Raw genomic sequence first — 15,224 nt, forward strand, 5'->3', positions numbered from 1 at the left:
TTTCATTCTTGATTTGCAACGATTTTGTCTTCCTTGTACTTTTCTGCAAAAATCTTTCTGGTTACAGATTTTGCCCCTGGCCACAGGGTTTCTTCTAATTGGAGCTGGCGGGGAAAAAAATTTTTTTTCAAGTTCTTGGATGAAAGAATGTCTAGGCATGCAAGTGGTATGGTTCCCGTCTTTCCAAGGAAATTAAGCCAGCTTTCTTCAGACAGACTGCAGACTCGAGAGGAGGTGGGGGAAAGGGAAAGACCTGAGGATGTTGATTCTTCAATCCTGCTGTCCCTGACACTGGCTCCACCCTACCCTTTCTAGTTTACTTACATGGAAGGTAAGACCCCATTTTTGTTTAAATTGGTTTAAATTAAGTTTCTAGATCTTGCAACTAAAAGAGTCCTAATAAAATTCATGTTCTTCAAAAACTTCTTCCCTGTATACTAGAAAAAAGAGGTATGACTCGTATCAGCCTTTCCTTTTTAGGCTTCAAGCGTTCTAACTTTGACACATGTATGTATAGAATTTTTGTCAATAGGAAGAAAGAACGAGAAGGATGTCAACACCGGTCACAATAAGAGGAGAGATGAACTTTTTCTTTATAAATCTTTTCATTGTTTGGCATGTACTTTTGCTTTTAAGTTTTTAATAAGCAAAGCAATTGAAAACCCCAAAGAGCCCCATCTCAAAATATTTCTAGCTCATATCCCATCACAGGTATGTAACACTTTCCATAAACACTGATTGAATTCATCCGTAGTTTACATTTTATTTGTATATTTAGTATGACAGCATAAACAAGAGGCCCAAGGGAGGTGTGGAAGAGACCTGCCAGCAGCTTTCTTCAGTATAAATTTGGGTCTTCTCTCCAAAGCAAATCTTCCTTCAGCTATAAAAGGTATTGGTGATTGTGGTGAGTTCTGAGAATTTTCCACAGAGCTATCCTGCCTGCCAAGCTCCTCTGTCCATGGAATTCTCCAGGCAAGAATACTGGTGTGGGCAGCCATTGCCTTCTCCAGGGGATCTTCCCAACCCAGGGATCTAACCCAGGTCGCCTGCATTGCAGGCAGATTCTTTACCTTCTGAGCCACCAGGGAAGTCCTTCTTGTGCCAGAGGGTCTAGTAAACAACTTTCTGACTCTGAGAAGACAAAGATGAACTTTCATAATTCTATAATGTACCCACACATTGTGTCTGAAAGCAAAGGGAAATGAGTGCGTAAGTCAACAGTCCCTGTACTTACAGGTGAAGTATTAGATCCTTCCCCAGCTATGGAGATCTAATGTTCTATTAAAAGGAAAAAGAAAACATGTTCAGATCAAAGTAATATATGTAATTTGTTAACTTATTTTTATCTTAAAATTTTTTCAGACATTAATGCCTTCTATCAGAGTAGAGATTGATAGGACAACTATGGTATAGAATCGAGGCAGACTCTACTTGTCTGTGCAGAGTAACAGGATGTTGAAGAAGTGGACTGCAGGGTCCTGACCCTTAGGAAAAGGTCACTGTTAAAACTGCAGTAGAGTGAGGCAGAGGAGACAAATTTTTAAATTAATTTTTAGTGATAAGTAATAAGCAACACAATTTCCACATTCTTGCTATAAAAATGTAATTAACTAAATTGATGATCAATCTCATTACTAAAAGAAGTATGAATCATCAGGTTAGCCAAGTGACTTCAATTAAAAAGTATCTCAAAGGAGAGTAAGTACAGTAACTTGAGACTTGACTTTCTGTAGATTAGCAAACCTGATAAGCCAATCTTCCTAGAGAAGACTGCTCCTAATCACATTAATTTGATGATGACGTTACTGTGACCAAGGTTGAGAATCTTATCTTATTCATCTATTCACATCTTTGTATTGCCACAGCTTTTTAGGTCCATGGTACTGAGAAGCACAGTGTTTCTGGGGGAAAAAAATGTGTTCCTCTTGCCTCTTCCATCTATTTATTCCTCTCCACCTAAAAGAATTCTGATTTTGCTTGGGATGCCAACGTTCCCTGCTTAAAAAAAGGAAAAGCACATCTCCAAGTCTCCTTTGCATGCAGAGTTAGCAGGGTGAGAACCTTTTTGTCAAAACAAAATATTGTGACTGATGCTTTGGGGAAGAGTTAAAAAGTGGGGCTGAACCACCTTGCATGTTTTTTGTTCCCCATCCTCTTTCTGCCTGAGACATCATAGTTGGAGCTGCTTATGGACCTTATGGATAAAGGAGGAGAAAGATAGCTCCCGGGACACTGATGATGCAATATGGAATTGCCATCAGCTCTGCACCACTTGTCTCTATGATTTTATTATTATAATATTTTATTATTTATTTTGGCTGCTTGGGGTCTTAGTTGCAGCACGGGAGGTCTTTGTTGCAGCCCATGGGCTCCAAAGTGTGTGGGTTTAGCTGCTCTGTGCCATGTTGGATCTTCTTTTCCCGAGCACGGATCAAACCCACTTCCCTTGCATTGGAGGGCAGATTCCTAACCACTGGACCACCAGAGAAGTCCCTCCATGCTTTTATTTTTGTTGTTATGTGAGAGAGAACTTAACTTCCACCTTATGGAAGTCACTGACTTGTTAGCCTCTTTTATTTACAGACAAAAACAGTTCCTGACTACATTCATGTTAGTGATTAGAATGAAGACAGAGAAGGCATGCTTCCATCTACTGAAGACAGAAGAAATGACCAATATACGGAATGACAGAAATGAAACATGATAGGGATTGACTTTCCCAACGCCTGGAAGACAAATTGCTTATTTCATGTTCCAAGATTTGAGAACCAGGACCAATGGGTGAACATCATAAAGATTTTTACCTAATATAGAAACATTCTATTGATTTGAACTGCCTGATATTTAAATGATTGCCTGATAAAGCACTGAGATTCCTAAATAACACTGAAAGAGATGATCAAGAATAATGCTGGACTGAATGGAAGGTATAGCTAGATGAGTTCAATATTTCCTTTGAATTCCCCAAGGTCCAGATTGTGGTTCTTGTACCTAGAACATATATTGTGTGGATGCAAAGTGAGACATTATACTGATTATATTACTACATAAACCTGATATCGTAGAAAGATCTCTGATAATTAAGAGAATCACCTTAAAAAAGAAATGACATGTACAATAACAAGACCTCCTTGTATAACAATTTAGGAAGTTCCACAGAAATGATTATAAGATTTATCTTTTTTAAAATCATGGCTATATTATAGTGAAATGTAAGGTAATCAATATTTTGTATTATTCCATTCTTTTTTTCTCCAGCTTGAGAAATTCTCATTTCAAAGCTTAGATCAAGTATTTCTACTAGAGAGCAAATTTTTGCTGTAAAATGGGGATAGATAATACCTATCTCATAGGGTTGTTGAACAAATTAAATGAGGTGATCCACGTGAAGCATCAGCATATAGACATTACTTTTTAAAGTGTTAGATATTGTAATTAGCACATGGCTTTATTATATCACTTCTTCCTATACTATTTGCTTGTTTTCTTAGCCCCACTCTAGATTATAAGTATACTGAATGCACGCAAAAATCAAGGCCTTCATCATCATACCTTAAGGGCTTAATCCATAGTAGTTGCTGGCATCAATTAATGTATTCATGAAATTCACAGCATATCTACATTGTATAAACTAAAAAAAAAATTATAGCATTCTGGAATCAGAGGAAATCTTAAAAATACTTACAAATTAAAAAATGACAACTCAGAATTATAAAGTGACTTGCCTAATGTTAAATGAAATGACAGAGCAAGAATTTGATTTTTTAAAACTCCAAATCTAGCCTTCCAGAATCTTCCTGTACAAAGTTTCAAAGATCTTTGGAATGTTGGTATTCCATGTAACAAACAACTGCGCTACATCCAGTTATTTTTGTTTTTCTACTTTGTTAGGCAACGAATTCTGATTTTGATGATTCTGATTTTGTTGGGAATGGCAACATGCTCAGTTGCCATTTCCAAGTCTCCCTTGCATATACACGAAGCACAATCTTTTTATCAAAACAAGACTTTTTGACTGGTGCTTTGGGAAAAGTTAAAAATACGCATAATCCATGCAAGGTGACTCTAGTCTGTTTCTACTGTAAACCGTGGCCTACTTATCCTAAAATGAATCAACAGCCAATCTATTATAGTCATCTCCCAATTTTTAAAACTGTTTCAGTAGTTATTCCAATCATAAGTATTCAAAAATGTAAATGACCACCACGTATCAGCCCACGCCCTTTACAAAGTAGAAATAAAAATAAATAAAAACAATGAAAATGTAATTTCTCGTTCAGTTTTGGGACCCTAACTGCACACGTGCTTTCCAGTGTTAGCTTGCCATCTTGTGGCCTCTCACTCTCGTGCAGCTCAGCGTCTGACCAGCACACACGGTAAGGCCTCTGGTATCCTTGACTTTACACAGGCACATCCACTTTAGATGTATTTATATGCATGTAAACGAGCTGCACCGCAAATTTCACCTCCAGACCAACTTCATTTCAGCAAAGGCTTACAAACTTTAAGTCAGAGAGAGAGGTGCTGGCAGCTAAACCTGCACGGAGACAAGTGCGCATAAACCACCTACATACTGATGAACTGCAACATGCATACGTGATTGCGGAAAACGTGTGTGTGTAACGTATCCTGGGAAGACAATATGAACATCGCCTCATATAAAGATGGGAAAGCAAGGTGGTAACAGGGTTTAAATACAGATTTTTACCAAATCAAACGGTGGCAAGGTCTCTCTTCCCATTCTGACAGGATTATAAAATCTACTGCGATGTCTGCTTTCTCTCTTGAAGGTATTCATACAAACGTGTGTGTACATGCACATGCATACTATTATAACTACTATATAAGTTCCCTTCAAGCAGTATTCTAGGATTGGTAACCTCAGTAAGAACACACAGGTCTCCTGGAATAGATGAGTATGGCAGTGACACAAATAAAAACTGTGACAATTATGTCCAATGCCAGCTTCTTCCTATGGTTGTGATTAAATGAGTGGACATTGTCAGGAGCTTTGGGCTCAGGTGGCGCTTGTGGTAAAGAATGTCTGCCAATGTAGGAGATGCAAGAGACAGGGGTTTGATCCCTGGGTTGGCAAGATCCCCTGGAGTAGGAAATGGCACCCTACTCCAGTATTCTTGCCTGGGAAATCCTATGGGTGCAGGAGCCTGGTAGGATACAGTCCATGGGGTTGCAAAGAGTCAGACACTACCGAGCAACGGAGCATGTCAGAAACTCAAACAGTGTCTGACATGACTGTTTATTAATTATTATCCACTATTCACTTAGATAGAGCCAGACTTGAGCAATAACACAAGGTGAAAGCTCAATGACTACACACAACCATTATTCTGGGTTGGAAAGGCGCACACCATCATCACACAGAACATTCTGGATGTTTTTGATTGCCTCACTTCTAGCAGAGCAACTGTTGCCTTTCATACTTCTGGCTCATCTACTTTGGCTGGAGGACTGGTGTGGGATCAAGGTTTTGTTGGAAGAAACTAGAATTGCTTTAGTTTCTTGTTTTATACTGGTAACATGTAGACTACATTTTTTTCAAAAAACTATTTTTGAAGTGTAAGACACCAACATATGCGATGGCATTTGACTTGAAACATTTGTATTACTAAAATATTGCACTGCCTCCCATATCATCAACAAGAACTTTCCATAAAACAAGGTTGCTAACTTTCCTGTGGTTGAGAATTACATTTTAAATTGTGTAACTCAGGCTAGAATACCACCCAACCACCTTCATGGATTAGAAAATTTCCATTTGAGGGCAGATAAACTTGAGAAAAAAAACTTTGATATGCTCCAGTTTAAAGTAGCTGTTAAGTGTTAACAGGTTTAATAAATACATTAAGGATGCTTTTGAAATTTTCAAGTAAGGAAAGACAATGAGTTTACCAGCTAAGTGGTTTTCTGGAGGGTTGGAGAAAACAAGCAAGAATTGCCAAAATGACTCAGTTGTTTGAACATCTGGGTTGTACTGATTACAGAAGTGTTCTGGAAACATGTAAGACTATAAAACCCCAATCCCCTTTCCATCCCTAAGTGTCTAGGTGTTGATGAACACTGTGAAGCCTCTGTATAAAAGAAAGGACTATGATTTGGTAAGAAAGAGGGGCCAACCCCTGGTCAGAATGACTCCTAGGTACCTGATTCCTAAGAATTATTCCCGGTGTGATCTGTTCCTGAATAGTTTGAAACCCACCCTGTGTCCTTAAACCCCCTGCAACTTTAACACCTCATTGCTTCACAGGGACCTTGGCACATGAGGGTTACTGTTACGACCCTTATTTCTGGTTCCTCTTCTCCAACCTCTCCTGTGGAACAGGGACATTTGGGGGGCCCAAGACTGGCAGCACTAAAGCTTCTGGGGCACGCAGGATGAATGTTCTTTTGCTGTGCCCACAGCTATTCTGTGGAACACACAAGAACCTGGTAGTCAAGGTGGCAGCGAACAAAACTCCGGACTACGGTTTCAAGTATAGGGCTTCCAACATATGCTAACTAGAGTGGAGAGTGAGACAGAGTCCACTCCAGTCCTCCAGAGCTGCTTCTCACTTCCTTCTCTCTTAGCTTCTTTGGTTTCCAAGTGCAGACCTCTAATGGGGGTCCTCTGCTCCTCCAGGTTCCCTACTTTCATGATCACTGCCACCTCTGTCACGACTCTAGACTGGGTTCCAGAAAGGGTTTCCCCTCCTTTGGAATCACTATTAAACTACAGACCAAAAAATTTAGATGTGGGTCTTAAAAGAGTGAAAGTTGCTCAGTCATGTCCAACTCTGTGTGACCCCAAGGAACTATATAGTCTCGGGAATGCTCCACATCAGAATACTGGAGTGGGTAGCCATTCCCTTCTCTAGGGGATCTTCCCAATCCAGGGATCAAATCCAGGTCTCCCACATTACAGGCAGATTCTTTACCAGCTAAGCCACCAGGGAAGCCCTAAAAGAGTTATCATTTACAAATCATCTCCTAATACTGATTCCTAAAATTCCCTCCAGCTACCAGGACAATTTTCACAGCATCATTTCAGCTAAAGACACTGAGCAAGCTGTCAGCCTGTTCTCCAAATCAAGGGATACGCAAACTCTGGAGTCAGTCTGCCTATTTTCAGCTCTCAGCTCTGCCACATACTAGCCATGAAATCATTAGGCAAGACACCTAGACTTCCTCATCTTAAAATGAGAATGAGAGCACCAAACTCTTTGAGTTGGTAAAAGAATAAACGAACATACAAGGAAAATTCTTAGTACAGTGCCTGGCACATAGTCAAATAATACAACTGTTTTGGGCTTCCCTGGTAGCTCTGCTGGTAAAGAAACCACCTGCAATGCAGGAGACCCCAGTTTGACTCCTGGGTTGGACAGATCCTCTGGAAAAGGGATAGGCTACCCATGCTAGTATTCTTGGGCTTCCCTGGTGGCTCAACTGGTAAAGAATCTGCCTGCAATATGGGAGACCTGGGTTGGGAAGATCCCCTGGAAGCTATCCACACCTGTATTCCTGCCTGGAGAGAATCCCCACGGACAGAGGAGCCTGGAGGGCTACAGTCTGGGGAGCTGTAAGGAGTGGGACACAACTAAGTGACTAAGCACACACAATATAACTGTTTTACTATCAATGGCAGATCTGAACATGGAGCCTAGGCCTAGGAAAGCCAGATACAGCAGATTCCTGTTAGACTGTACCCTTGGTCTTGAAGAATTCAAAGCTCATCTTTATATTCTGGAACTGAATCTTCACTGAACCTGGATCTCCCAAGGATTTGGGGCCAAGATGATACCATGAAGAAGCTATTTTCCAAACTCCTACATGTACCACATAGTTTGGAAGGAAGCAAGCTCCCCACCAAATCTCTAATAAAAGCAGGACTTCAGCACTGGACTCGGGCTCTTACATCACTTCCTACTAACAGCATCTTCTGTGTACAGTCCGTCCAATAATCAGACCAAAATCTGTTTCAATTTCTCAACTCATCAACATTCTAATTTAGCCTTCATTGACATTCTAATTCAGTAATATACTTCTACGGTCATTTCCAGACACTGCATTACTCCTACAATCTTAAGTTTCAACACTCTAGTCTTTCATACCTAATTCTCAGCCTTATTCCCATAATACCCTCTCTTCAGCACCATTAAGACCTCCAGTCCCATACTGATTATCTGTGGAATCTAAAAATAATAAAACAAATGAACTTATTAACAAAACAGACTCAGAGACTTAGAGAAAGAACTTATGGTTAGCAGGGTGGAGGAAAGATGAGGGGCAGGGACAGATTGGGAGTTTGGGATTGACATGCATACACTGCTATATTTAAAACAGATGACCAACAAGGACCTACTGTATAGCACAGGAACTCTGCAAAAACCTAAATGGGAAAAAAATCTGAAAAAGCATATGGGAATATGTACAACTCAATCACTTTACTGTACAGCTGAAACACACTGCTAATCAACTATACTCCAAAATTTAAAAAAATTTAAACTGTATAAAAATAAAAAACATTGAGTCTTCTAACACTCCCACTCTCCCCCCAAAAGACCTCCAGTCCCTTGACTGTTCAATTTTCTTCTGTCCTCTTAGCTTTGTTTCGTACCCTAACCAGGATCGACTCACTGATGAAATACCTGTCCTGGGACTATGCAACCTCTTCCTTCTTCCTCCTCTATTCAAATTGAGCAGCACTACTGGAAATACTGCAAGATTATGTTCTAACTTAGCTGGGTTTTGAATGCTCTATCAGCAATCCTTGTATATATAGCCTCTCCTCCTATTCTACTAACATTTAAGTTGATTTCCTACTTTTTCAAGGCTTGCTGTGGGGCAGCAATGCTGTTTCCTAGATCATCATTCCTACTTAACAGACTTAGTCTAGATGTCCTATTTGGTAATGCTGACCTTGGCCACCTATTCTTGAGGCAAGGTTCCATCTACTAATCTGTCAACTTTTGCCTCTTTAATGGGTACCTCCCCAGTGTGCGCGTGCTCAGTCACTCAGTCGTGTCTGACTCTTTGTGACCCCATGCACTGTAGCCAGCCTGGCTCCTCTGTCCATGGGATTCCAGCTACCATTCTATCTTCTCCTTCACAACCAAACTTTCCAAAAATAGGTTTTTACAGAGTCAAGCTACGAAACTGCCAAGGTCACCAATTAACTTTCTTACTACTAAATCCAGAGGATACTTGCTTCCTTTTAGTTTCATGATTTTTCCTATTTCTCTTAATCTACTTTAAAATACTCAATTAACTCACCTCAGAGTTCAGCCCTAGGCCCTTTTGTATACACTCCTCTAGTCAATCACCCATTCACAAAACTGCTCCTCTTCCAGTCTCATCTACCTGAATAAATGGTATTTCTTCAACCATTCAAGCCAAAACCCTGGAAATCTTCTCTACTTCTCCCTTCCTCTTCCTTTTCCATAACTCATAATGATTTAAGTCCTGTCCAATATTCTAGATCTCTCAAGTCCATTCACTTTTCTCCTTCGGCCATCACCATTCCACACCAACAGTATCCTCTCTCCCCCAGATGACTTGGAAAGCCTTAACTGGTCTACTTGAATTCCCCAGTAAGATGCTCTAATAGAGTGAATTTTTAAACTTGTAAGAATTTCATTGTTTCGTTTTGAAACCCAAATGTGAACCGAGGATAAAGTCAAATACAATTAGGTCTAAGACACTGTGTGATGTGGCCCTTGCTTATCTTTCCTTGTTCACTTTAAACTCTTTTCAGCTTTTTGCCATCTCCTCAAGTTATTCTTACCACAGCTTTTCATATTTCCCCATAGCCTGGAGCTTTCTCTTTCCCTCCCTCAACATCTCCTTCTTCAGTTAAACCTTTAAATGCTTCCCCTCACTACAGACCATACAGTATCATATTCTCACCTTATTAATCTTATGGTATCCCTAGAACTAGGAAATTATAATAAGTGTATAATTCTGAGCTCCATGAGAATTTGAATAATCTTCCATTTAAGAATTCAATAAAATTTTACTTCTGTTAAGTATGTTCTGTTATGTTCAAGGTACTGGACTAGGTACTTGGCATAAAGTGGTAGGTGATCTAATTAGAAAGATTTCTGCGCTTGTGCAACCTGTAAGTTGCTTCTGTGGCATGGGTGGTGAGATTTCAGCAAGGTAGAAAAAAAGCAATTACAACTGAAGATGAGTGGTATCAAGGAAATTGGGTGCTGTAACACTGTTAACTGGCCATGTTACAGCTGGGGCTACAAAGCCTAACTTGAGAAACCTAGGTAGTGACTTTGGATAGAGAGAACTGGGAGAGGAATAGGTTGAAGGCAAAGCGGGGAACACAATGATTTTGGACGTGACATGCTTAACTGTGATGTAGACAGCTGAACATGAAAGCCTGAAGCTATAAAAAGTTTGATCTTTGGGTTATGAATTTAGGTGTGACAGGCACACTGGTAACACTGAACTCCACAGAATGGACTGCAACATCCAGAGTGTAGAGACTCACATGGAGCCAAAGGTCAGGTCCTAGGAGAACTAGGATTGGATCCAGTGATGAAGCAGCCAGAAAAGCTCAAGATAAGGAGAAAACCAAGAGGAAATGCAAAAAAACCCCCAAGAAAACACTTTAAAGAGGAAGTCATCAACCCTACTGAATGCTCCTGAGGTAGTAAATGAGAAGAACCAACAGCTATGACAGCATGGAAGAGACTGCTGATCCTAATGAAAGTAATTTCAGAAAACTTGTAGGGATATACAAAGTGCTGCTGCTGCTGCTAAGTCACTTCAGTCGTGTCCGACTCTGTGCGACCCCATAGACGGCAGCCCACCAGGCTCCTCCGTCCCTGGGATTCTCCAGGCAAGAGTACTGGAGTGAGTTGCCATTGCCTTCTCCGATACAAGGTGCTAGTACATGAAAAATGGAGGTAACTCAAATTAGTTATGATGGGAACTAAATAAAATAGGTTATAGTTGGATGGGAACAAAAGACCCCTCTCCTTCACCCCTTTCTTTAAATAGCAGCAGCCATTAGGGGCATAAATACTGATGAAACAAGAATAGTTAATTCAAAGTTCTGAGAAAGTGAGGAGGGACTGACTTTTCCTAAGTAGAAGAGAGTGCAGATATCAATGGGTTTGTAAATTTAGGGATGAAAAGCTGAGAAAGTTCCTATCAAATTTTTGCATTTTTCTCAGAAAATTTAAAAATTGCCAGGTAGTTTTGGGCCTATTTGAGATTGTTAACCTGCCTTTTGTAATAATTTTCTCCCATTCAACTGCTCAATAGTAGACAGAAAACACTGAGGGTTTTCCAGATCATGATGTAAAGGGAGATGCAGGGGTATGGTCTGAAGCTATCTGTAAAGTGGAATCTAGCCTCTAAGCCAGACCAGATGAAGACAGGAGTGAACTGGTAGAGTGATCAAGTGGTGGGATTAACTGTTAGTTGTGATGAAGTAGAAATACTTTTTAGTGGAGGGAGCTCAAGCAGATGAGCTGGAAAGTTTGTGGTTGGAGAAATGGAATTTTAATTCCAGACTTGGAAGTGATACAGGTTTTGATTATGTCAAAGCACAGTGCTCCCATTTATGGGACGATCACTGCAATGAGAGGTACCTTTAATGAGCAAGGTCATTAGGAAATAAAAGAAGATATAATTTGTTCACTGAGTGGTAGGTTGGGAGGCAGATAATTAACCACAAATACAAAAATTAAACACACTGGTATAGAAAATGAACACATGAAACTTCACTAGAGTGATCTGGGTGACTCTCTGAGAAGCTGCCATTTAAGCTGAGTTTATAAAAATAGAGGAATAAGCATTCCAAAGAAAATGTGTAAAGGCTTGAGGTGGTGGGGGTGGGTAAGCTTACAATGTGTTCAAGGATGTGGAAGCATCAGGAAAATGGGAAATCGGATGAGTGTCTGGAAAGATTCTAGTTCAAGATGGTGGAGCAGAAGGAGGTGCACTCATCTCCTTCTGTGAGAAGACCAAAATTGCAACTAGCTGCTGAACAACCATTGAGAGGAGGATGCTAGAACCCAACAAAAAACGATAGCCCACATCCAAAGACAAAGGCCGCAAGGAGATGGCAGGAGGGATACAATCACAATAAAATCAAATACCATACCTGCCAGGTGGGTGACCCACAGACTGGAGAACAAGAATACCGAAGTTGTTCTTGCACTGTTGTGAAAGTTCTTAACCCCAGGCTTCCCAGCCTAGGGATCCGACAAAAGAACTGGGACTCCACAGGGAATCTTGCCTTGAGGGCCAGCGGGATTTGATTATAGTCCCCTTCTAGAGGACTAGGGGAAATAGACTCCAGTCTTGGAGGGCACAAAACCACCAAAACTATCTGCTAGTGTTGGAGGGCCTCCTATGGAGATGTGGGTCAGCAAGGGCTCACCACAGGGATGCAAACACTGGATGGTCACCCTTGGTGTAAACCCTCTTGGAGCTCGCCATTAGCCCTACCATAGAGTCTGCAGGCCCCAGGGCTGGGTTGCCTCAGGCCAAACTACTACAAGGCAGGGAGTGCAACCTCACCAATCAGCGGATAACTGTATTAAAGCTTTACTGAGCAAGGTCCTGCCCACCAGAGTAAAACCCAGTTTTCCCCATCACCAGTCCCTCTCATCAGGAAGCTTACACAAGTCTCTTAGCCTCATCCATCAGAAGGCAGTCAGAAGAAGGAGCAAGTCTCACAGTGGCTAAAACAAAAACCAAATTAGAGAAAATTAATCATGATAAAAAGCAGAAAGTTATGTCCCAGATGAAGGGACAAAATAAAACCTGAGAAAAACAACTCAAGAAGTAGAGAGGTGCAACCTTCCAAAAGAATTCAGAAACATGATAGTGAAGACAATTCAGGATCTCGAGAAAAGAATGGAGCCAAAAGACTTGAGAAAACGCAAGCAATGTTTACCAAAGAAGCAAGCAATGTTTACCAAAGACCTAGAAGAACTAAAGAACGAACAAACAAGAGATGAGTAATACACTAGAAGGAATCAAAAGCAGAATAACTGAACCAGAACAGATAAATGACCTGGAGGACAGAATAGTGGAAATCACTGCTGTAAAACAGAATACAGAAAAAAGAATGAAAAGAAATGAAGACAGCTTAAGAGATCTCTCAACAACACTGAAAGTGAAAGTGAAGTCACTCAAGTCGAATTGGACTCTTAGCGAACCCATGGACTGTAGTCTACCAGGCTTCTCCATCCACGGGATTTAGAGTACTGCAGTGGGCTGCTCTTGATGAAAGTGAAAAAGGAGAGTGAAAAAGCTGGCTTAAAACTCAACATTTAGAAAACTAAGATAATGGCATCTGGTCCCACCACTTCATGGCAAATAGTGGAAACAGTGGCAGATTTTATTTCTTTGGGATCCAGAATCAATGCAGATGGTGACTGTAGCCATGAAATTAAGACGCTTGCTCCTTAGAAGAAAAGTTATGACCAACCTAGACAGCTTATTAAAAAGCAGAGACATTACTTTGTCAACAAAGGTCCATCTAGTCAAGGCTATGGTTTTTCCAGTAGTCATGTATGGATATGAGAGTTGGACTATAAAGAAAGCTAAGTGCTAAAGAATTGATGCTTTTGAACTGTGGTGTTGGAGAAGACTCTTGAGAGTCCCTTGGGCTGCAAGGAGATCAAACCAGTCAATCCTAAAGGAAATGAGTCCTGAATATTCATTGGAAGGACTGATGCTGAAGCTGAAACTCCAATACTTTGGCCACCTGATGGGAAGAGCTGATTTGTTTGAAAAGACCCTGATGCTGTGGAAGACTGAAGGTAGGAAAAGGGGTTGACAGAGGATGAGATGGTTGGATGGCATCACCAACTCGGTGGACATGAGTTTGAGCAAGCTCTGGGAGTTAGTGATGGACAGGGAAGCCTAGTTGCTGCAGTTGATGGGGTTACAGTCAGACATGATTGAGCATAGCTGAAAACTTTCCGAACACAGAAAAGGAAATAATCAACCAAGTCCAGGAAGCACAGAGTCCCAGGCAGGACAGACCCAAGGAGGAACACACAGAGACATACAGTAATCAAACTTACAAATATTAAAGACACAGATAAAATATTAAATGCAACACATAGTAAACACGGGGAAAATGACAAATGACCTACAAAGGAACTCCCATCAGGCTATCAGCTGATTTTTCAACAGAAACTCTACAAGCCAGAAGGGAATGGCATGATATATTAAAAGTGATGAAAGGGAAGAAACTACAGTCAAGTATATTCTACCCAGCAAGACTCTCCCTCAGGTTTGACAGAGAAATCAAAAGCCTTCCAGACAAGCAAATGTTAAGAGAGTTCAGCACCACCAAACCAGCTTTACAACAAATACTAAAGGAACTTCTCTAGGCAGGCAGGAAACACAAGAGAAGGAAAAGACCTACAGAAAGTAAACCCAAAACAATTAAAAATTAAGAAAACGGTAGTAGGATCATACATATGGATAATTACCTTAAATGTAAATGGATTAAATGCATCAACCGAAAGACACAGACTGGCTGGGTAGATGAAAACATGTGCATGTATGCACTTCCACTTACCACATGACTCTCAGACTCCCCAAATTATATGTAATTATTTTATATTATCATGTTAATCATGTTCCCATTATGGCTTACAATTATCTTTTCTGTCTGGCTATTGATTATGAAACTGATAAACGTCTTTTACTCTAGTGAATAATGTAAACTCACTTAATACCATTGTATGATTGGTCAACAGAAAAAGAATAAAACTCTATTTTCACTGAAATGCTTCTGTGGTGGCTCAAATGGTAACGAACTTGCCTACAATGCAGGAGACCTGGGTTCAATCCCTGGGTTGGGAAGATACCCTGGAGGAGGGTGTGGCAACCCACTCCAGTGTTCTTGCCTGGAGAATCCCACGGACAGAGGAGCCTGGCGGGCTACAATCCATGGGGTTGCAAACAGTCAAACACAACTGAGTGACTAACCACATTTTCACCAAAACTAGGATATAACAGAAAAACCTATAATCACCTTTTAAAATCCAGATGCATATCAGAATTATCTGAAATTTTTTGAAAAATACAAATGCTCAGGCATTGCTTTTTTCTCCAGAGCTCCAGATGTTTCTAATGAGCAGTCATGTTTAAAAACAACTGTACTACACAATGATCTTTTATCTAGTATGTTTTACTTTTTCTATTTCATATTCAGTCCTCCAGTTTCATTTAGTTTGTTT

General features: G+C 40.4%; 1 protein-coding gene across 6 annotated transcripts in view; it reads right to left on the reverse strand.

Annotated features, from left to right (window-relative positions):
* Positions 1-760: 760 nt before the first annotated feature.
* The window catches only part of ZNF292 (zinc finger protein 292), a 111,400-nt gene continuing 96,936 nt past the window's right edge, over positions 761-15,224 (reverse strand). For 5 of the 6 annotated variants that reach the window (XM_055535548.1, XM_055535550.1, XM_055535551.1 and 2 more), the window contains 2 exons: positions 1,238-1,281; positions 761-1,134 (listed from right to left, as the gene is read on the reverse strand). The gene's annotated coding sequence lies outside the window, so the exon portion shown is untranslated. The remainder of the gene's footprint in view (positions 1,135-1,237; positions 1,282-15,224) is intronic. The other variant, XM_055535549.1, reaches the window with a different exon arrangement.

The sequence above is a fragment of the Bubalus kerabau genome, chromosome 9, assembly GCF_029407905.1.
Source record: "Bubalus kerabau isolate K-KA32 ecotype Philippines breed swamp buffalo chromosome 9, PCC_UOA_SB_1v2, whole genome shotgun sequence".
NCBI classification, from domain to species: domain Eukaryota; kingdom Metazoa; phylum Chordata; class Mammalia; order Artiodactyla; family Bovidae; genus Bubalus; species Bubalus kerabau.